The sequence below is a fragment of the Neofelis nebulosa genome, chromosome 6 (assembly GCF_028018385.1).
Source record: "Neofelis nebulosa isolate mNeoNeb1 chromosome 6, mNeoNeb1.pri, whole genome shotgun sequence".
NCBI lineage: Eukaryota > Metazoa > Chordata > Mammalia > Carnivora > Felidae > Neofelis > Neofelis nebulosa.
Window position 1 is genome coordinate 89,968,352 of NC_080787.1, and position 24,410 is coordinate 89,992,761.

At 36.1% G+C, this 24,410-nt stretch overlaps 1 protein-coding gene across 5 annotated transcripts in view; it reads left to right on the forward strand.

The window, feature by feature from the left end:
- Positions 1-24,410, forward strand: part of FUT9 (fucosyltransferase 9) — a 215,337-nt gene that overhangs the window by 67,453 nt on the left and 123,474 nt on the right. The window contains exon 2 of one of the 5 annotated variants that reach the window (XM_058734739.1): positions 15,947-16,023. The exons of the other annotated variants lie outside the window; for them this stretch is intronic. The gene's annotated coding sequence lies outside the window, so the exon portion shown is untranslated. The remainder of the gene's footprint in view (positions 1-15,946; positions 16,024-24,410) is intronic. 5 annotated transcript variants of the gene reach the window in all.

Here is a 24,410-nt window from a genome sequence, read left to right on the forward strand (position 1 = left end):
ATGTCTGGGCAAGTGATCTGAATTGAGCTGTGACTCAGGACAGTCAGTTTTGTGGAAGATAACACTTCCATGGAATTCAGAAACAGCCCAGACTTTCGGTACCTTTCATCAGGAGCAGATACCAAATAAAGAATGCTTGCCCTTTCTACACCAAGTGGTATTGTTTTTAAATCGATGATGAGATTCCAGTAAATATGGGGGACTATTTTGGGGGGAGGTGTGGCCCAAAGGAGGAAAAATTAACAACAGTTATTAAAATATCTTTACAAAATGTCAAGGATGGCAGTTTCACTTAATACAGTGTATTACTGGTAATCTGGAAATTACCTGAGGGCTTTCAAGTGACTGCTTAATTAATATATTCCTACCCTGTGAATATAAATTAGTCTTTCTTCATCCAAGGAGGCAAATATGGACATACTTTTTGAATTTTCACCTAAAATTGTTTTTTTTTTAGTTAGGCCCATTAAAAGGGTGAACAGTAGAGCATTATGAAAGCAGAGCGTTACTATGAAAGCTTTCCTAAACTAAAATGGTGTAAATCAAAGAAGCAATTACTCTTCCATAAAAGCAAAAATCCAGGGTGCCTCATTCATGCTGTCTCTCTCTCAAAAATAAACATTTTTTAAAAACTTAAAAAAATAAAAAATAAAAATAAATACGTAAAGCAAAAATCCTCTTCAGATTCCTTTCGGTTGGTGAAAACAGATACTAATATAGGTCTTTCATAAAAGCAAAGTGGCATAAAGCGAACTTTTGGATAGTGGCGGGGGGGGACCTTAATTTAACATTTCTTTATTTGAGATAGAACTAGCAAACTGATCTTAGGTCTTTTATTCAAATATTTAACTCTTGAGACTGACATACGTACTTGGCAGTGGCCTCATAAGTATAAAATAAGTGCCTTAAACTATTGACAGCATATTATACTGTTTGACATGTAAAACTATAAACACTTAACTCCCAATAACATGAAAATTTAGAATGGGCATGTTATAATGTTGTTTTGTGTTTGTGTTATTATTTCCCCTGGGAAAGCTGAAGTGCCTCTAATAGTAATTTTTAGTTCTCAAAGCTACCGCATGAAGTGCTCAGCAGCAAATATTGTTGACCTTGCTTCACAAATTGGAACACCTTGTGAGGCTTATATTCATACAAACAAATAGAACATAATAAGAAAAGCTTAATTATTAGTTCAGTAATGTTTCTCTTCATTTGTACTTTATTAATTTGTAAAATTTTGATCCAAGCAATATACTAACAAAGTTTAAAGCCATTGAATAGTACAAGTCTTGTAAAGAAAAACTGTAATTCCTTTCCAAGGCCCTGTCTTTCCCCAGATTGGCACTCCAGAGACATAATACACACAAATATACAATACCATACATAGTTCTGCTACAATTTTCGGGGTTGCCTGGGTGGCCCAGTCTGTTAAGTGTCCTACTTCGGCTCAGGTCATGATCTTCCGGTTCATGGGTTCGAGCTCTGTATAGGGCTCTGTCCTGATGTTTGGATCCTGGAGCCTGCTTCAGATTCCGTGTCTCCCTCTCTCTCTGCCCCTCCCCTGCTCACATTCTGTCTCTATCTCTTTCTCAAAAATAAACATTTTTTAAACTGTCAATTTTCTTATGTTGCAATGAATTAATCAATGTTTATGGTAATTTTTGACTTTGTGTTATGGTAAATGAGATCAGAATTCTGACAACTGAATGCGCGCGCGCGCGCACACACACACACACACACACACACACAAGTTCCTTTGATCTAACCTCCTAATATTACAAACTTTATTTATTGTAAACTTTCCTTCTAGAGTTGTCTACCTTTTTTTCCCCTTTAGACCCAACTAATACTTTGACTGGTTGTGGAATTCCCTGTTGACAGTCATTTCCTCTCATATTTTAGTGTCTGTTGACACCCAGTGTTTACTGTTGAGAATTCAGAAGCTGTTCCTTTTTTCTGTTTCCTTTTATGGGTTCTGCTCCACATCTCATTTGTAGTCTTGATTATTTACTCTTTATCCCTGGAGTTCTGAAATTTCAAGACAATGCATACTGGTATGAATGTATTTTTTTTTCCTTTTTTTCTTATAGTTTATTTATTTTGAGAGAGAGAGAAAGAGAAAGAGAGAGAGAGTGGGAAAAGGGCAGAGAGAGAGGAAGCCCAGAGAGGAAGCTGTGCCAGCGCAGAGCCCGATGTGGGGCTCAATCCCACCAATAATGAGATCATGACCTGAGGGGTTCAATCCCACCAATAATGATGTCAAGAATCAGATGCTTAACCAACTGAGCCACCCAGGGGTCCCGGTGTGAATTTCTTTATAATAGTATTGTCTTAGGGATTCAATGAACATTTGCAATCATGCCTTTAGTTACTTTATTGTTGTTTTTAAAAATAATTTTAAAAGTATTTCCTTTTGGGGGCTCCTGGGTGGCTCAGTTGCTTAAGTGTCCTGCTCTTGATTTTGGCTCAGGTCATGATCTCACTACTCATGAGATCATGCCCCACATTGGGCTCTGTGCTGACAGCATGGAGCCTGCTTGGGATTCTCTCTTTCCCCCTCTGCCCCTCTCCCACTGGTGCGCATGCACACATGTGCACACACTCTCTCTCTCTCTTTCTCTCTCAAAATATATAAACTTAAAAAAAGGTTATGTTTAAACAATTATTTCCTTTTTGTTCTATTTCTTGGAATGCTTTTGAATCAATCTTGGACCTTCAGAATTGACTCTAAATTTTTTCTCATTCTAATTTTTTTTCTTTCATTTTAACTCTTTATTCTGGGAGATTTCTGCAACTTTGTTTTCCAAAATTTCTATTGGAATTTTAGTTTTGGAAATATTTTCAAGAATGTTTTCTTGCTCTTTGGCTGCTCTGGCTTGATAATACTCTGTTTTTGTTTTGTAGATATATCTTCCTTAATAACTCTGATATATTCACCATAATTTTTCTCCCATGATCCTTTTTCCCATATACTTGCTTTGTTCTCTTTTTTTCATATTAGAAGCTAACCAGATATCCCATGATCCTTAGTTATGCATTAATATTTGAAAGTAAGGCTGAGCAGAGAATATTGAAGTTCTTAGTGTATGGATAGAATTTGTTCGATGAGTATTGAAGGAGTTGGTCTTTTCATTGAAACACATCAATATTTAGATTCTGTTCCCTGTGCTTAACTTTTCAGCTTCTGAAAAGAAGACCCTTCAATCTATAGCCATGTGTCTGGAGATCTGGGAACAAAGGGTCCTACCATTATGTTTTCAGACCCCTCAACTGCATCCCTCTACTTAACCCTGATCCTTACCTCATTTCCTCAACTGTTTTGTTAGTTTTTGTCCCCATGTTCAGAGCCATTGTGGTTTTATTTCTCTTGAAAATAGACATTTGGTTTGTTTTCCCTGTTGGTAGCCACATTGTTTTTAAAAGTGGAGGAACGGGACTACAAAACATTAAATCTATGTACATTCTTTCAAGTGACCCTCTATTTTTAATAACTTCAAATTTGCAGAATATCCTGTACCTTCAAATACTGAGCTTTCCAGGTACCATAGATAGGAGTTTCTCATCATCCCTTCTATGTTCAGGTATTTAGATGGAGACTTCCTAGATGAAGTTGACTCAGTTACTACTCTTCCATTTGTCTTCTGGTTTCTCCTGAAATTGTTGAAATCTCTTGGCTGCTGATAATCCTCTCTGTTTCCCATTCTCTTTGAGTATTTAAAAGTTTCTATTCCTTTGTTGTTATTTTGGTGAGGCTAATGGAAGAAGAGAAAGCAAGTACCTGAGATCAATCCACCATTTTAATAGAATATTACTTTATCGATTTTCCAGATAATGGCACCATCAGTTTGCCTTCTAATATACAGACAAATGTTGCAAACAGTCCATTTCTAATGTAAAAATATGACTTCAGTCAGAAAAAGGAAGATAACCAGAACTGGAATTTTAGTTCCTAACCTGTGTGAAGGGACTAAGAACTGTCTTACAATAAGAAGTCACTGTGGGGCTCCTGGGTGGCTCAGTTAGTTAAGCATCTGACTTTGGCTCAGATCATGATCTCACAGTTCATGAGTTCAAGCCCCATGTTGGGCTCTGTGCTGACAGCTCTGTGTCTCCATCTCTCTCTGCCCCTCCTCTGCTTGCGCTCTGTCTCAAAAATAAAAATAAAACATTAAAAAAATTTTTTTAAATAAGAAGTCACTATGGAAAAAAAACCAGTTCCTGTGGAAGTCCATCCACATAAAGGGAATGACAATGATGTATTTGAATGTTTTAGGAAAACTAGTTGCTAAATTTAATGAACGCTGAGAAAATGAAAGGCCACTGTGGGAAAACAAAAATGGATCCAGCTATAAAAAATGTAGAAACAATTATGATTTTCACCAAAAAGAAAGCCCTCAGCTTTACAACAATGTATCTGTCAAAGCTAATATTGTACTTTAGGAATTAGAATAAACCCAGGCTATTAAATATCAAAAGAAACGCAAATTTGCATGTATTTATGCCCTTAAATTGTTTTTAGAATCATATTTAAACAAATCATGATGAATAAAATATTCATGGAACAAATATTTTACATTTTATTTATGCTGGTTGCTGTGATCTATTTGTCAGTAGTACTCACAAATAGAGCTTAAATGTACTTCTAAAACAAAAGCCAGAAATTAGGACATAATAATTTTTGAAAAATGGTTATTTATGAGAAAATACTTAAGTGTAGTTATGTATAACTTCTTTCATACTCAGCGATAATCTAGGACTCATTTTAGTAGACCTTACATAAGAGTAGTGAGGAGATCAATAAAATAAAATTTTCAGGTGCACTTTTCCATGCCTAAAGCAATTTAGTGAAAGAAAACTGGGCTGAAGTGAAGCAAAAATGAACAAAAAATCTCTTTGCTTATTTATTAAACACACACACACACACACATATATACTTTGCCTATTCTACTAAATTATTGCAAATAAATCACTGTACTGAGAAAATTATGATTGCCCCAAATAAGGTATTCAAATGTTCTAGTGACTATTAAAATAAACATATCTCATATAATCAACCTTGAATAGTTGAAGAACCATAGCTTGGCCATGCATCATCTTCCTTTAAAATCCACTCTCTTCCCTGAAGATTGTATCTAGTCCTATTGTTTAATATGAATGCCATTCATATGTCTTTCTTAGTATCACCAGCCCCAACAAATACCCTTGTCTCAAAACTCATGTAATTACAGCCAACTTAATATCTTGGGTATGTCTATTACACATCTCAAAAATGGTATGTCCAGATGAGAAATATTCCTTCAATGGTAAACATGTTCCTCATTTAAATACCAGCAGAAATATATACTGTTTTTTCAAGCCCCAAGTCTGGGATTCTTTCTTGATACTACATTTCCACTAATTTTGTACCTGCAACCCATGATAAAGTCTTACCAACAGTAACACCAAAATATACATCAAATCTGTTCATTCTCTCCATCCTCATTGCTAAAATCCTAACCAAACTACAGTCATTTATTTTTATTTTCTTTTAATATCTGTGGAATGTTTCATAAAAGAAATACATAAACTGTATAGGTAAAGTTTAAGAAATATTTTTCCAATTAGCATCCAATTTCAGAAATAGAACAATAACAATTGAACACCTTGAATGCCCTCACTGATCAATTTGTCCTCTGTCCCACAGGTAACCACCATCCTAAATCATATGCTTATAATTTCTTGTTTTTTAAAAAATTTCCTTTCTGTATATTCACTCTAGATAATACATTGTTGAGTTTTGTTTTTGATCTTTTCATAAAGGAGTATGGTATATATTCTTCTGCAATTTGCTTTCTCTCAATATGTTTTTTGTGAGATTTGACTGTATTGCTGTGTATATTTGTAGTTCATGCACTTTTACTGCTTTACACTAGGCAATTGTTTTAGTATCACACAACTCATATATTGATTACAATTTGTGTAAAGTTTTGGATGGTGTCCAAGTTTTTCTTGATGTCTTACTGTTGTTTTTTATTAAAAACAGTGCTGCGGGGTGCCTGGGTGGCTCAGTCGGTTCAGTGTCCGACTTCAGCTCAGGTCACGATCTTGCGGTCCACAAGTGCAGCCCCGCGTCAGGCTCTGGGCTGATGGCTCAGAGCCTGGAGCCTGCTTCCGATTCTGTGCCTCCCTCTCTCTCTGCCCCTCCCCCGTTCATGCTCTGTCTCTCTCTGTCTCAAAAATAAATAAACGTTAAAAAATTTAAAAAAAAAATAAAAACAATGCTGCTACATTATTGTAATAAATTTGTTATGAGTACATGTTGGGATTGCTCCAAAGTACATATGGAGAGTGTAGGAACTATGTCCTGAGGTTTTCAAATATTCAAATGCAATAGATTAAACAAAACTATTTTTTTTTTAAGTTTACTCATTTTTTGAGAGACAGAGAGAGGGCAAATGGGGGAGGGGCAGAGATAGAGGGAGATAACAGAATCCACAGCAGGCTCCAGGCTCTGAACTGTCCGCACAGAGCCCAACACAGGGCTTGAACTCAGGAACCATGAGATCATTACCTCAGTCAAAGTTGCACACTTAACCCACTGAGTCATCCAGGGTCGTTATTAACTCTAATTTTTTTTTTTTATTTCTGCCCATCTGAAGAGTATAAGGCATGTAAGAAGCTATCTCTTTGTGACTTAACAATTTGCATTTTGCTGATTGCTAATGTGGTTGAACATCTTTCTTATATTTATGACCATTCATGTTTCTTCTCTAAAATGCATATTTGGTCATTTAAGCATTCTCTGTTGTGGTTGATTGCCTTGTAATTATTGATTTGTAGAAATTTTATATTTATATTTTTGTCAAATATAATTATAAATATTTTCTTTCTGTTCAGGTCATGTCCTTTTGCTATTTTTATGCTATCTTCTGATAATAAATTATTTTAATTAGCTCAAACATCAGCATTTTTCTCTGGTATTTTGATTTATTGAGCTTCTTTCAGAGAACATTTCCAAACTTTGAGTCTCACAGATATTCTTTTATATAGTATTCTAAAACTTTTAAAGTTTTGCCATCCACATTTAAATATCTAATATCTCTTCAGTTTTGTGAATGGCATGTGTAGGGATTTAATTTTCTTTTTCCTTTTGAACAGATATGCAGGGTTGCAACACCATTCCTTATTAGCCTGTTCTTTCCCAGTGACTGTTAACATAACAATTAAATCTCTATACATGTGTGGATCTATTTTTAGATTATTTTCTTCTATCAGCTATTTCTATCCCAAATACCACACTGCCTTAATTATATAGCTAAAGCTTCATAATAATATGTCTTGATGTTTTGTATAGCAAGTTTTTTTACCTGATGCTTCTTCTAGAGAGTCTTGACTACTATAGTCCCTTTATTTTTTTATATACATTTTAAATAGGTTTTGATTTTCTTAAAAATACTTGAAGTTTAAAGAAAATTATATTGACTCTCTAATCCAGTTTTGGGAAGATTGCATCTTTAAATACACTGAGCCTTCTCATTCAAAAACATGGTATACCTCTCCATTTATTTAGGATTTCTTTCATGTCTTTTAATAAAGTTTTATAATTTTCTGCAAAAGAACTTCTATATATTTTACTTACCTACTTATTTTTGTTTGTTTGTTTGTTTGTTTTTAGATACTTTATGTTCTTGGTTGCATTAACAAGGAGGAGGTTTTTTAGGTGTTTTTTGTTTTTTGTTTTTTGTTTTTTGTTTTTTTTTCTGGCTATCTAGTCTACCAAAGTGTTAGAAATAAGAGTTCTTCTAAAATTGCTTAACTGGTTTCAATGTTTCCACTTTTGTCCCCCTACTCTTCCTTCTTCTCACTTACCACATGCTGGAATTTTTCTATTTATTTTTTGATGTGTTTGTTACCTGTCTATTCTCACCAGAACACAGTTCTCTGAGAGGAGAAACTTTGTCTTTTCTGATCAATATTGTATCACCAGTGTCTAAAATAAAGTGGACAGTTTAAAAATTGTTGAAGAACTTGATGTGAGTCACATACATTGTTAATATTTCAGAATGCATAAGTCCACACAAGGGCTTTGCCTTTCTCATAAATAAGTAGATTGCCGTGGCTATTATCATAGGGTAGGCCAAAATCACAAAATTACAAACCAAAAAATAATTTTTTTCTTCTGTTTTTTAAACTTTACCCATTGAGAGAGAGGGAGGGGAGGGGCAGAGAGAGAGAGAGAGAGAGAGAGAATCCCAAGCAGGCTCCATGCTATCAGCACAGAGTCAGACACAGAGCCAGATGCGGGGCTCAAATCCATGAATGCTGAGATCATGACCTGAACTGAAACCAAAAGTCAGACACTTAACCGACTGAGTTACCCAGGCATCCCCAAAGATCATATTTATGAGTAGCAGGTAGCAGGTAATATAAAAGAAACTGATGACCATTTATTTATTCTCTTCTTTTTTCTGGATGCATTCACTTAGAGTAGACCTTTGAACATAGGGCAGCCTAATAGTGTTGATCACAGATCACCTAGTTCTGCTTTTCATCCAGGGTTCCAGTCCCTCTCCTGCATCTTTGTGGAATGGCCACAGACTTTAATTGTATCAGAGTTCTTTACATTGAGCTAAATTCTATTTCTCTTGAGTCACCATCATTGATCTGAGCCCTGACCACCAGATCTTCAAAAAACAAATTTGACTTCTTTTGACAAGATAACTTTTCAAGTATTTTAAGTAATCTGTTAGGTAGCATACTAATTTTTCTCTCATTTAGCCTAAACATTTTTTACTTTCATGCATGCATTCTTTCAGCTACTATTTCTGGAGTGTCTAGCATGTGATAACCATAGCAAAGATGATAATAGTTTAAGAAAACATTGCTTCTCACATGCCATTATGTAACTCCCAAAATTAAGCTCTAACCTTTCAAGATGTACTTGTCAATTTAATAGATATGTGGTGGAATCCTTGGGCTTCTTAATTCTACTTATAATGATGGGATTGTTTTTCCAAAAAAAATGCATAGCAACCTTGAAAATGTTTTAAATGAGACACTAAAGTGTTTAATAACACTAAAAATTACCATATAGAAGATCATATCTTCCCATTTTCTTTTAACATCCAAAATAAGTTTGGGTTGATTTTCCAGAGAATTCTGTCAAAAAAAGTCCTAAATTTCCTGGAAAGACCATCTGGTATATTTCAGAAGTGTTATGTATTTTTTAAACATAGACTTAGCTCTCTGATGAAAAGGAAAGAGTTTTTGGATAATGAACTAAAGCCAAAAAATGTATTGCGTTTCAGTCTTCAATTTTGCCCCTAATCATCCAGTTGAAAAATGCTTATCTAAATTTCCCAGAGTTTATCAATACACTTATCAAAGCTTGACCCTAGCTGGATTTTAAGCTGAGTAATAATTTTTTAGAATGCAAAGTTCATTGTATTATACATACATTTGGGACTGACTGCCCTAATACTCAACTTTAAACAAATTAGACACTTAACAGATACAAACACATATCCCATAGACATTAGACTAAGCTGGGGTGCCTGAGTGGCTCATTTGGTTAAAGCACCCAACTCTTGACTTTGGCTCAGGTTATGATCTCACAATTTGTGAGTTCAAGCCCCTCATGGAGCCCGGCATGGAGCCCTGTTCTGACAGTGCAGAGCCTGCTTGGGATTCTCTCTCTTTCCCTCTCTCTTGGCCCTTCCTGCTCTCTCTCTTTCCCTCTCTCTCTCTCTCAAAATTAATAAATAAATAAAAAAAAGAAATTAGACTAAGCTGACTAGTAGTAGAAAAGTCATAAAACTTACTCAGTGGAGAGGATTTGGGTTTGTAAATCATAGAAATTACCTTAGAAGCCCCAGATTCTGATTACATTACTCATACTTATCACCACATTATGGTTCTCAGTATCTGCATTGTTCTGATCACTGATCCCTATTTGTTTTTTCCCACTCCCCATAGATACTCACTTTAATCCTTGATATATGCCGTGCATCTCTGGTTATATATGTGTTCTTGCAAAATGTATAGTTTTGTGTGTGTGCATATTTTTAAATTAACTTACAAAAAGATATGATATATTATGATGTATAGTATAATATTTTGTTCAGTTCCTTTTTTACTAAAAAGATCTACCCAGGTAGTGGAATGTATGTAAAGATTTCCTTTGTTTGGCTATTTGAAAAGACTCATCAGACTCCACAGAGCACATTCATCTAAGACTTTCATTTAAATGCAATATATACAAGTACAATCACAGAAAGAGAATGCAGGAAATCACTGGAGGTCCCAGAGACATCCCATGTGCATGGCACATTATCTGGAAAGCTTGAAATAGAAGATGCCAGGGAAGCCATTTTATGTCCCTTTGGTGATTGATTGTTTTGTTTGTTGTTGTTTTTGTTGTTATTGTTGTTTGTGAACCAGGATCAACTCTCACCAAACACCAAATCTGCCTGCACCTTCATCTCAGACTTTCAGCCCCCAGAATCGTGAGAAATAAATTTCTGTTGTTCATAAGTGCATCCAGTCTATGGTTTTCTATTATAGCAGCCCAAACTGAATAAGACAGAAGTTGGTACCAGAAATGTGGTGCTGCTGTAACAAATGTATTAAATATGGAAGTGGCTTTTGAACTGGGTAATGGGTAGTTTTGAGGAATATGCTAAGAAAAGCCTATATTGCAATGAACAATTAAGGGTAATTCTGATTTGGACACATACACAAACCAGGCATTTCAAACCCCAGTAGACTAGCTGCAACCATCAGTGAAGAAACTGATCCTGAAGGTCTCCAATACATCATAAATCCCATTACCCTATCTTGACCAAGAGTAAAAACCAGACACTCTGATGCTCCTGAAATAGTTTTCCAGTACAGATATAAATATATTCTACCTTCACAATATATATTTAGTGTAGTGTTTCTAATTGTTTGATAGAATTTCATGGCTTTCAGTCTTTAAGTGTTTTTTTAGTTATTCCCCTAGAGATGGACATCCAGGTTGCCTTCAGTTTCCAGCTATTATAAACAGCACAGTGATGGTTGATATTCATACATATCCTCTTGTAGACCTGTATGAGTTTCCCTGAGAAACTCAAGTGTTGAATAGCTTGGCCATTACTAGGGCAATCCTATAACTTACTGTTTGTACTGAATTAACTTTGAGAGTGTAAGAAGGCATTATTAAAAATTATTAAATGCAGCATGAAGCAGAACTTAGGCAAACCAGGGTATGTAGTCTTCTGAATCTTAGGTTGTATGCATACACTTAATATGGCTTCTTCTCCAGAGAAGACAAAATATGCCTTTTATACACCAATACTTAGTATTTTCAAATTTCTAATCTTGTGATTTGACATGTTCAGTGTTCCTTTCATTTTTATTTATCTCCACATATTTGTTACCTTCCCTTCTGTTAATTTGGATTCACAGCTTTTATTTTTTTTCCATTATAAACATGCATTGGGTGTCAGATTTAGACTTAGGAATTCTTTTTCCTCAGTTGTCACCTATTAACTTTGTCTTTAAGCAGAAATCCTTAATTTTGATATAGACAATCGATTAGTTATTTTTTTTCTGATACAGACAATCAATTTATTAGTTTATTACCTTTGGTTGTACTATATGTAATTTGTTTAAGAAGTTCCCCATCTTAAGGTCACAAAGATATACTCCTATATTTTCTTCCATTGGCTACTTGGTTTTGCCTTTCATAATTAGGAAATATAATCCATTTGAACTTTGATTTTGGAGTTAGCATAAACTCGGAATCCATTTATCTTTTCTTATGAAAAGCTCAGTCTGACCACAGAGTACTTGACTTTGTTTCTAACCTTTAATCCAAACTAAGAAATATTGATCCATTAAGAACCCTTGCATTTTCTCAGCTAATCCTTCCCTCTAGTTGGCTTCCCTTTTTTAGCCCTCACACTAAAAGAACAGACTCTCTGCACTCAGGTATTACAAGGCACATGGTAGCAGCAGGACCCTGTTGTCACAGAGTATAGGTTTCCTGCAAGTCAGGAGCATGCAGCCTGCCAATTTTTGATTAGCACCTGCGCCTTCCATATAACTGGCAGAGAGACACATGCCTTCTCAACACATGGTGATCAGAAAGGAGCCAAACAATTACGCATGTGGGTGAAGATCAATTCTTAGCTTTTGTTCTTCCTGTCATACCAATTTTTTCAAAATTCAACCCTGGTTTCTTTGATGGAGAAAAATGCCACTCTTAGAGACTCAGAAACTAAAGTTGATGTTTTGCTTCCTTTTGGATTATTTGCATGTATTTTGTTGTCTATTTTATCTTGGCTTTTTAGGTTTTTGCTTTTTAGCTTGCTGCTTAATTCTTTATAGAGGTTAAAATTAAAGAAAAATATTTTTTATTTACCTATGTATTTATTACTTTTGATATTTTTCATACTTTGGTATAGCTTCAAGTTTTCATCTGGGATCATTTTTTTTTTCTGCTGAAAGACTTCCTTTAATGTATCTTGCAATAAAGATATGTTAATGGTGAGGGTTTAGCTTTTATATTTCTTAGAAAATATCTTGTCTTTATTTTTCAAATATAGTTTTTCTAAGTAATGGATTCTGGTTTTTAGTGCTTTAAAGAATTTCTCCAATGTTGTTGGGTTTTCGTGTTTCAGGTGAGAAATCTGCTATAATTCTTATTTTTATTCTTTCACTTTTGGTGCCAAAAGGTGATTTTATTAAAGCACAGGAACTGGACCCATGGGCAGGAAGAGCTGCCTTATTTTTATTCTTGATACTTGAAAATGTCTATTTCTTTGTTTTAAAACCTTCTCATTTCATTTTTAAGAATTATCATTGTAACGTACCTTGGTACAGTTTCCTTCATCTTTTTTGTACTTGGAATTCATTGGACTTCTTGGTTCTCTAGATTTTATAGCTTTCATCACATTTCAAAAATTTTCATTCATATCTCTTCAAAAATTTTTTCTGTATTTCCCTCCTTTTGGGACTCCTACTACATGTATATTAGATGCCTTAAAGTTTCTCAGAGCCTCTGATGGCTTATTCATTTTTCTCTCTTTGCATTCTATGCTGAAGAGTTGCTATTGTTATATCTTCAGTTCCACTCATCTGTCTTCTGCAGTATTGAATCTGTGGTTTATTTCATTTAGTGCATATTTTTTTCATCTCAGAAACTGGAGTTTTATATCTAGAAGTCAGATGTGAGTCTTTTAAAAAAAATCTTCCATGTTTCTAACATGCTCAGTTATTTCCTTATCTTTTTTTAAATATATGAGACATCTTACTTTCCTGCTTCCTTGCGTTCTTTGTTATTTTTTATTGGAAGTCATGTACTATAAATTTTTACTTTGTTGGATGCTGAATATTTTTGTTTGTCTATAAATACTGTTGAGCTTTATTCTGGAGCACATCTAAGTTACTGGAAAACTGTTTCACTTTTCCCTTTTGAGGTTTGCTTTCATGTCTCTTTGTTAGATGAGAGTAGAACAGCTTTTATTCAAGGACTAATTTTGTTCCCAGTTTTGTTTTTGTTTTTGTCAATGTTTATTTTTAAGAGCGAGAGACAGAGCACAGGCAGGGGAGGGCAGAAAGAGAGGGAGACACAGAATCTGAAGGAGGCTCCAGGCTCCGAGCTGTCAGCACAGAGCCCAATGTGGGCCTCGAACTCACAAACCATGAAATCATGACCAGAACTGAAATCAGACACTTAACCGACTGAACCACCCAGGTGCCCCCTAATGCTTTTTTGAATAATCTTCACAATGCCCCATGATTTATGAGATTTTTTTCATTCTGTCTAGTGAAACACAAACTATTTGTGGCCATATATGAGATTGTTCCCTCTGTTCTTTTTGGGTGATCCCCCCGCCGCCCACCATGGCTCATACACATTTCATGATTAGTAGTTAACTGAGAGAGTCGTCTGCATATTTCCAGATATTTGCTATGGAATTCTTTCCTTTCACATAATCTTCCCAGAGAACTCTAACCTATTGGCCTCCCTGAACTCCTAACTGTCTCCTTAACTCTGGAAAACCACCAAGCTCTGCCTGGATTCCCCCTCCTTGTGCTACAACCTGCAACCTTTCACCTAGCAGGAATCTGGAGGAAGTTACAGTACTTGCTTTCTTCCCCTTTTTCAGGGATCACTGTCTTTTCTTGGCTGATACCTAATGTCTAAACTGTCGTTTGATGTATTTCTTCCTCTTTCTTTTTGCTGTTGTTGTTTCAGACTAGAAGATTAATCTAGATTAATCTAGTCCATATTCCTGCATTTAGGCCAAAAGTACAGCGTACAAAGTACAAAGTACGCTGTTTCTTCCTTCGGACATCTTACCTCTCTTTTACATAATTTCATCTCTTATCCCATTCCTTATTTATTCGGAAGACACATTTTATTCTTCTATTTTATCCTTGTAGTATTCCATACAATCCCTTCCATCTGGGGCACTAGATCAGTCATTTCTCATTTATTTGTGAGGTTGTATGATTAATATCTGCCCTCTCATTAGGCTTTTAACCTCTTCCACATAAAATCAGAGACCACACTTGTTTTCTAACCAATGTATCCCCAGAACTTCCTACAATTCTTGCACATTACAGGTGTTTACCAAGTATTTAGTAAATTGGTGAGTGAATTGACCAAGATCTCCTTTCATAAAAATTTGCTTATTGGGTTGTAATACCTTTGGATCATTTTTCTTTCTGTGGATTATTCTATGCTCTCATTTATCTTTCCCATGTAACTAATACATTTAAATGCAGTTTAGGTGTCTCACCTAGATGAGAGGGAATGGGTGCTATGATTGACAACACATCTAGAACTATGAGGATTGGATGGATCGTGTTCCAGGCAAGTAGGAGGGATATTCCAATCTTGGCAATAAACACATAAATGTATGTTAAGAAACTGCATAGCAGAGTTAATAAATTTTGTATTACAAATTAGGATATATAACAAAAGATCTCTGCAACAAAAACCAACACTGAAATTTGCCTTTTTTTTATGTCTCTGTTATTTATGAGCACATAATTATCACTCTTCCTAAGGGAAAAAGTGAAAGGGGCTTGAAAGATATTAAGTGGTTAAGGAGCCACAAAAAGTGAGTTTCCAAACTCACTGGAGCTTTTAACAGCTTTTAGCAGCTGTTTAATGGAGAGCAAATAAAAACATCATGGCAGCTCTTTTCAACACTTTTGTTCTTTCAGTTTAACAAACATTTATTGAGTATCATGTTTGTGTAAGCCATGGAACATGCACTGTGAGGCACATGATAAATAGAAAACAAACTCTGCTTTCAGAGAACTTTCCATGTGGAGGAAATAGACTTTGCCAACATGCTACAGTGCAAGGCAGAAGCCAGTATCATGGTACCACTATACGAAGCATAGTACCATCGACTTCCATGGAGCAAGCCTATTTGATGGTACCAGGGACTTAACACACATTATCTTAATCTGTGTAACAGTCTTTCAGAGGAAGATACACATTAGCATTCCAGGGTTTACAAATGAATAAACTAAAGGACAGAAGAGTTAAAAAGCCCACTATGGTTACATGGTGACAGAGCCAGAATTAAAACCCAGATCTGTATGACCCCTAAGCCCTGGTTTGCTGCACTGCAAGCCAAGTATATAAGTTATGGTGAACCTAATGAGCCTGTAAAACAGTATGCCTTTCTACTCGAAGCCAGTGTTCCCTCACGTTTGATGCTGTTCTGTGAAAGATCCCAAGGTCAAACAACCTTTGGAAATGTTGTGTGTCACATACTTAAAAAGCTCTGAGAAACTTTTTAGAAAAGAAGCCCTGCTTTTTTCATCACTTAACTCAGCACTTCCCGGAAGGTATTTGAACAGGGAATTCTTTTTTTATGTAACACATCATGAGAAACTGTTTCAGACGAGGAGATATAAAGCCTCTTTTTAATTCTAATACTGATCTGTGTTTCAGGTGACACTCCATGCCTTTTATCACCCCATGCTTCTGCTGAGACTGTTCTCTGCCTGAAACACCCATGTTCTTTTTGTGATATGTGGTGAATTCTTATTTATTACATTAGTTCCACTGTCAGGTCATCTGTGAACTCCTCTGTTAACCCTTCACCCACATGCATACATGTGTGTGCACACACACAGACACCCACATACATACAGAATAAACACTAAAAGCTATATTGTAACAAAAGAATGTTAGAGAGCGTCTTTAATGAGCATTTACTGTATAAAAACTGGTTCAACACATCACAAATTATTACTTATTATTATTATTTGTTATACCTTTAATTCCCCTTTAGCTCACAATTATTATTTATTATTATTATATGTTATACCTTTCATTTCCCTTTAGCTCACATCATCATTTGTCTGATCCTCCTTACAGAAAACTTCTCTAGAAAGATGTCTACACTGCCTGATTGTGACTCTTTTCCTCTCTCTCTTCCTTGAACACAACTCAACCAGGCTTGTCCCATCATTTGCTATAGTTGTTGTGTCTTGTGTACCAACAGCTGCTACGTTGATAAATCCAGGCAAAGATTCAGTCCTCGTTTTACTTGAATTTTCAGCAGCATTTGACAAAGCTGATTCCTCTTCACAAATTCAAACCTTCCGTCTCTTGTCATCCAGGACACTGTGCATTTCTGATTTTCCTTGTGCATCAAAGGCAACTTTTTGTCATCTGCCTTATTGGTTCTCCTCATCTCCATAGCCTCTAAGTGTTCACCTACTCTGGCTTTTAGCAGTCCTTCCATTGGTGATTCCATGTTGAGTGTTGTGGCTAAGAACACAGCTCTTTGGGACCGACTCTCTTTGAATCCCAGCTCAACTGCTTTTAATGTTAGATGTGTACACTTAGCTAACAGTCAATCCAATCTCATTTCAGGTACCTCATCCATAAAAATTGGGATTATAACAGTACCTATCCCATAGAATTGTTGGAGCGTTACATGAGTTAATATCTGTAAAAGTGCTTAGAATGATACCTGGCACTCTATATGTTTACTGATATTATCAATTCTCTAATGACTCATAAAATATATCTAGCCTAGACTTCTGCCACACACTTGTGGATAATGCATCCAACTACTTACATAATGCCTGCACTTGAAAGTCTAAGACACATCTCAAATTTGTTATGTATGAAATGGAAAATCTTATCACCCTTAACCCTGGGCTAACTCAGTAAATGGCAACTACAGCCAGCTGCAAAGGCTAAAAGACTTGGAGGCATTCTTGGGTCCTTTCCTTCTCTCAGCTCATCTATCCGGGTGTCAGATTCGAGTTTCTTCTGCCTTCCAGTTATCTAGAATCTTACCATTTCTCACCACTACCATTCTAACCCTTGGTCCAAGGTTCCAGGTTCCCTCACCTGAAGTATTACACTAGCTTCCCAACTCATCTCTCAGCTTCTGTCCTTGCTACCCCGTGGACTATTTTCAAAATAGCAAAACAGTTATTTTAAAATATAAATCAGATCATGTCACTCCTTTGCCCATAGCCTTCTGAGACTTCCTACCTTACTAATGAAAAGCTCTAATCCTTACAATGTTTTGACAGTTTCTCTAATCTGCCCCCACCCACTCTCTGAAACTCTCTATCTCATCTACAATCTCCACATCTTCACTTCCACTCTCTCTGCTCTAGCCTCCTCCTAGGTCTTCCAGCAACTCAGGCATGCTCCTTTTCAGGGTCTCTGAACTTGCTGTCTCTTCTACCTGAGTATTCTCTTCCCAGCCACCTACATGGTTGTGCCCCTCATTCCTTCTGATCCTTTGTCAATTTCCACCTTCTCCAGACCTTCTTTAACTATTACAACTCCACTCCACTTCAGTCCTCTTTTCTGTTTGATTTTTCTACCTAGAATTTAAGACAATATGGCACACTATAGCTTTTATTCATTTGTTTCTTTATTATTCATTTCCTCCCTCTAGTTTATAAGCTCAGTGAGGGGACACATTTTACTTCATTTGTTCATTGCATATCCACAGTGCATAGCACACTATATGGTATGTAATAGGCACTTAACAAATATTTATAGAATAAGTGGCTTCCCCCTTCCCCAGGATAGTTGAAGAAAATAGACTCATAGAGGTAATCTGCTCAGAGCATCCAAAATTTGCTTAAGACATCCGAGGTCAAACCACAGAGGTAGAGGATGCAGTCAACCAATATATAACTTACAGAGGATAAAAGGCATATTGCATCATGTATTGCATACTCTTCATCCTTAGTAGAAGGGGACTTCCTTGAGAGCAGGAACAGTTTTAGTCATCTTTATAACCTGGTACCTAATACCCTGTTGGGATGATACAAGCCCTGATGTGATCATAGGAGCAGCTCCTTAGCTCAAGATGGCCCACTGTGTGCCTCTGTTTTAACTCTGCTTTCAGTGGCATATATCGGTCACTTGGAATTGGCCTTAGTGGAAGTATTTACACTGTGGAAATCACCACGCACTACATATTGGATCTTTTTCCCCAGAGGGTTGGTTGTTAAATATTTATCTGCATATCACTATATAAAAGACAGTTTAAAAAGATGTTTGGTGCATGAGGGAATGAATTAGTGAGTAAAATTTATAGGGGAGAGGGGCGCCTGGGTGGCGCAGTCGGTTAAGCGTCCGACTTCAGCTCAGGTCACGATCTCGCGGTCCGTGAGTTCGAGCCCCGCGTCAGGCTCTGGGCTGATGGCTCGGAGCCTGGAGCCTGTTTCCGATTCTGTGTCTCCCTCTCTCTCTGCCCCTCCCCCGTTCATGCTCTGTCTCTCTCTGTCCCAAAAATAAAATAAAAAACGTTGAAAAAAAAATTAAAAAAAAAAATTTATAGGGGAGAGATTATAGGCCAAGGCATCTTTTAGTTCATTTGTGATATAGAGGAAGTGAGAAGAAAGTGAAAGCTGACAATAAATAACTTTCAATGAACATTACAAAATAAACACAATAAAAATTAAAATCCTTAAGATAGAACATAATTCAATTTCCTATTCTATGAGAGAATTTTATATAAATCAACTACCAAAAATAAAACCTTCCAATGAAAGGTAATCTTAGGAAATTAGGTAAAGCTCTACTTCTTCCTTCTGGAATAAAAAAAATAAAATTCATATTTCTCCCCAATTATATATCCTACATAATTATTCTCATTTTGTATCTCATCACGTGCATCTGTGACTCTTTCATTGAACAAATGTTTCCTAAATATTTTTCAGCCACCATTCCTTTTAAGATAATCACCTCCATAAAAAAAAATGTAATGGCATATAAAGTTGTTCATACAACTTCCGGTCTGTTCATGCAACAGACCTTCAAAGTACTGTCCATAGGCCCTGAGTTAAAGAATAGACATACTGTGCTAGAGTGAGGGGCTCTTGGGAGCCAGCTATTTGTTGAAATCACTCCCTATTTTCAGCATGTGTCTGGAACACTGACACTTTAAAATAGAAAATACAGGGGCACCTGGGTGACTCAGTCAGTTAAGCATCTGACTTCACCTCATGTTCCTGAGTTTAAGCCCCACATCGGGCTCTGTGCTGACAGTTCAGAGCCTGGAGCCTGTTTCAGATTCTTTGTCTCCCTCCCTCTCTCTGCCCCTCTCCCACTCATGCTCTATCTCTCTCTCTCTCTCTCAAAAATAAATAATTTTTTTTAATTTAAAATAAAAAACACAGAAAAAAATAAGACTTCTAGATTGACTGGGTGGATAGAATGGATAATCAGTTATTTCAGATACCCATTACTGCCCCTGAGATCTCTTTTCCAAAACACCTTTCATTTTGTTTACCATTTATTTATAAAGCATGATTTTCAAAACCTATAATTTTTTAGATCACAGCTCTCTGATAATTTTCAACTTTGTACCATTTATAATACCAAACTGAATGCTCTTTATTTCTAATAGAGAGGGTTAAGCTGTTGCCTTTTTTCCCCTTTGGAATACATAGTTCTACTACACTTCAAGTTTTCATTAATGTTCCAGGCAACATTGGCATCACCCATGCGTCACAATGATCTCTCATTTAGCTAAAATTCTAGATCTTGGTCACCTGAAGATCTATTAAGCTAAAGTCATTACATTTCTCTACTTCCTCAGTGGATTTTGCACCTAACTCTATCCTTTTACTATTTCATTCCCTTGTCAGTTTCAACCCACTGTTCTTGTCTGTGAAATTCTTTGTAAAATCAATTATGTGACATAGTACCTTGAGCCCCACATTTAAAATCATATCCAAATTTTTTAACTATGTCAAATAATATCATGTCATCAAATAGTTGATTTAAAAATGATACAAAGACGGGAACCTGGGTGGCTCAATCTGTTAAGCGTTGGACTCTTGGTTTCAACTCAGGTCATGATCTCAGGTTTTGTGAGTTCAAGCCCTGCATTGGGTTCTGCACTGACAGCTGCAGAACCTGCTTGGGCTTCTCCCCCTTTCTCTGTCTTGGCCCCTCCCCCAACTTGCACTCTGCATTTCTCTCTTTGTCAAAATAAATAAACATTAAAAAAAAAATTTAAGGGCACCTGTGTGGCTCACAGTTGAGCATCCGGCTTCAGCTCAGATCATGATCTCACAGTTCATGGGTTTGAGCCCTGTGCTGGGCTCTGTGCTGATGGTTTGGAGCCTGAGTTGGATTCTCTGCCTCCCCCTCTCTCTCTGCTGCTTCCCTACTCATGTGCTCTTGCTCACTCTCAGAAATAGATAAATAAACATTTTAAAAAATATTTTTAAATGATGTAAAGAAAGATTCAATGAAAGAAACCAGAGGCATCCTACAACTGGACATGGAGATATTAACCAGTATTATTTGGTAGGAAGGATTTATCTGCTAAAAGCTCAACAGACTGCACGATAACACTATCCACATATACTCATCTCAACCACAAAGATGTTAGGAATTATTTCAAATGCTTTGTTGAAATCTAGATAATCCAGATGAGGCAGCACATCATCTGTGAAATCTTTCCCTGAGATTCAATTATACATCAATACTTTGTGTTCCCATGAAATTTCATGCATGTCCCTATCAGAGTCCTTACCACAATATGCCAAATCTCCATTCGTACCTGTCTTCCCAAGTATTGTGAGGTCCTCAGAGAGTGAGTCTTCCTTTATGCTTCCTTTATGTCTACATTCTCAGAACGTCTCATTGTGCATAGTAGTTATTCAGTAAATATTTGTCAAACTGTCGAGTTAATAATAGAGATATTCTCATATGTTACCTCAGGATGTAGAGTCTTATATAAAGTTTGCAGTTTTCTCTGAGCTTATTCTAGGATGCAAATCACCAAAAATAATTCACAACAATTCATGGGAATAGATGCGCCAGTTCACCTCTTTGTGCCTCACTTAGAACACTCTTACTATTTTAAATTCATGTGCATATGGAATATGTGACTTGGTTTTATTACGGAAAGATAATTTCATCCTTTTAAAGCTAAAACTGTATGTGCTATTATGGTTATTTCTCTTTTCTTTCTCTTATACTGCATCTTTTGTATTTCTTTTTAAAATGTCAAAAACAGCATCTCATTAACACCTCTCAGAGAACAGTTGCCAATGTTTCCATTCATAGACTTGATACTTGGAGTGCCTCCTTCCAAATCATAGGAAAATGATAAAATGCAACAAAATCACAATGTTTCTGCATATTTACGCACTCAGGTATATAAAATTTACACTGAAGTTTCTGTTCTTTGCCTGATACTAATCCATTTATTTAAGTATTTGGAGAATAAAATGCCCTTATCATATGGTTACCTTTTGATATCCAGACACAGATCTATTTTTTCCAAAGCCAATTTATATAAAATATACAAAGATAAAATATCCAGCATTCCTGCATGCAGGTTTAGTAATTAGTATCAACTACAGACTGGAAAACTCAATGGAGGGAAAACAAAGTGACCTTGTACTTTATGTGTAATCTTTATTAATTGAACTCTAAGCTAGCCCTTGAGATTTTTATGCAGTCTGCCGCAGAAAGGTCAGTGGAATACCAATAAATCCTCTTATATTTATTAGTTCATTCTGCAAATGCTAAAGTGGAGTGAAAGTTGATTCAATTCATTTGTAATCCAATACCAAAAGGGGAAAAGTGATTTTTAACTCATCCACTAACATATACATGGAAAAATAACATTCCCAAGGAAAATCATGGAATGTTTTTAATAGCAAAGGGCACATAAGAGCTTGACCATGTTTGTAATTTCTTACCATCTTATAAAATTTCTGCAGGAGCGCCTGGCTGGCTCAGTTAAAAGAGCATGTGACGGGGCGCCTGGGTGGCGCAGTCGGTTAAGCGTCCGACTTCAGCCAGGTCACGATCTCGCGGTCCGTGAGTTCGAGCCCCGCGTCAGGCTCTGGGCTGATGGCTCAGAGCCTGGAGCCTGTTTCCGATTCTGTGTCTCCCTCTCTCTCTGCCCCTTCCCCGTTCATGCTCTGTCTCTCTCTGTCCCAAAAATAAATAAAAAACGTTGGAAAAAAAAAAAAATTTTAAAAGAGCATGTGACTCCAAATCTCTGGGTCATGAGTTTGAGCCCACATAGGATGTAGAGATTACTTAAAATAAATAAACTATTAAAATAATTTAAAAACTTTTTAGGGGCACCTGGATGGCTCAGTCGGTTGAGCGTCCGACTTCAGCTCAGGTCATGATCTCGCGGTCCGCAGGTTCGAGCCCCGCGTCGGGCTCTGTGCTGACGGCTCAGAGCCTGGAGCCTGCTTCCGATTCTGTGTCTCCCTCTCTCTCTGCCCGTCCCCCGTTCATGCTGTGTCTCTCTCTGTCTCAAAAATAAATAAACGCTAAAAAAAATTTTTTTAAAAATAAAATAAAATAAAATAATTTAAAAACTTTTTAATCGCATTTTTGCAAGGAAATTATAATTTCAGCACAGAGCCCAATGCAGGGCTCAATCTCATGAACCGTGAGATCGTATCAAAGCCGAAAATCAAGAGTCAGGCGCTTAACAACTAGGCCACTCGGGCGCCCCATGGTTAAGGTGCTTTTATAGGCTCCAAGAATACAACATAAATAATATAGCCAATGCCCTAAAAAATCAAAATCTAACGGAAAATAAAATACTGAGACCTCAGTTACTACAATACAAGGTAAAGTAAGGGAAATACTTTGACATTGATGTGAATTAATGCATAGAGGCTTCAATTATGAAATTTTATAAAATGAGAAAGATTTGAGTTGTGCATTGGAGGATTAGCATAACTTCACAAGTTTTAAAGGATATTCTAAGCCAAAGAAAAAATATGTGCAAGAGCTCTGAAAATCTCTAAAGATATAACGTAATTGACAAGTGAAATACAGCGCTGTTTGACTGCAAGAGAGCAAGTAGTCATGATAGTTAAGCCCAGAAATGAAGATGGGAGTTAAAATTTGTAGGTTTTTCTTTCCGTGCTAAATTGTTTGGACTTTAGCTTCTAGGCAGTAAGGAACTACTGAAAATTTTTGAAGTGTGGAATGGCATGAGTTAAACCTGAGTGTCTGTCAGTGTTTTAAAACGTTTTCGTTGGTGACAACACAGAAGGTGTAAAAACTTTAATTGTCCTGGTCTAAGTGAAGGAGTTCTTGGTTGTGGTAATGGAACTGGACTTGAAAGGAGGGGAAAGCTTTATTAAAGTTAGAATTAGGACTTGGTGTTTGGATGAAAGTGAAAGTTAAGGAAAATAAAGATGGCATTGGGGTTGCTACTCAGTATTAATTGTTTATGATCACAGCCAATTATGCATTCTTAAATATAACTAAATATTTCATATCTAATTTAATTTTAATTGGAGTATTCTTAATCCTGAAAATTTTTAAGTTTATAAATCTCTAAATAATCTTCCAGTTCATGCATATATGTATGAATGTGTTTTATTTTACCAAAAGACTTTCAAGAATAGTTTTTCAGAGGAAACGAAAAAATTAAATTATAAAAGTTAAGATCAAAAAACGTACATTTCATTACATGACCAATCATTTCATTAAGGAGATCACAGTTTTTCTCCTTGACTTGAGGAGTAGAGGAACAGTCTTTATCCTTCCTCATTCTGCTTTACTACCTGGTTAGTGTCATCAGGAATTCATCTTTTTAGAGTATGATGAATAAAGAAAGGCATGTATATAAAAACATATTTGATGTAATTAAAAGTTATTTCAGTTCATTTGATATGGTGTATGTGTATGAGTGTGTGTGAGTGCATGTGTGGGTGGCGAATACCTCAAGAGGTAATTGAAGAACATTTCAGTAAAACACAATGTAACACCCCTGATTTATTCAATTACATGCAGATAACAGCTTCCTAATATTACATCTATACATAGAAGTACATAATGGTGTTCTTGCAAAGATCATTCCTTATTTCTTGAAAATGATGTATGCTAGTGAGCAGTTTAAAGGATGAAATACATCATAATCATATTCACT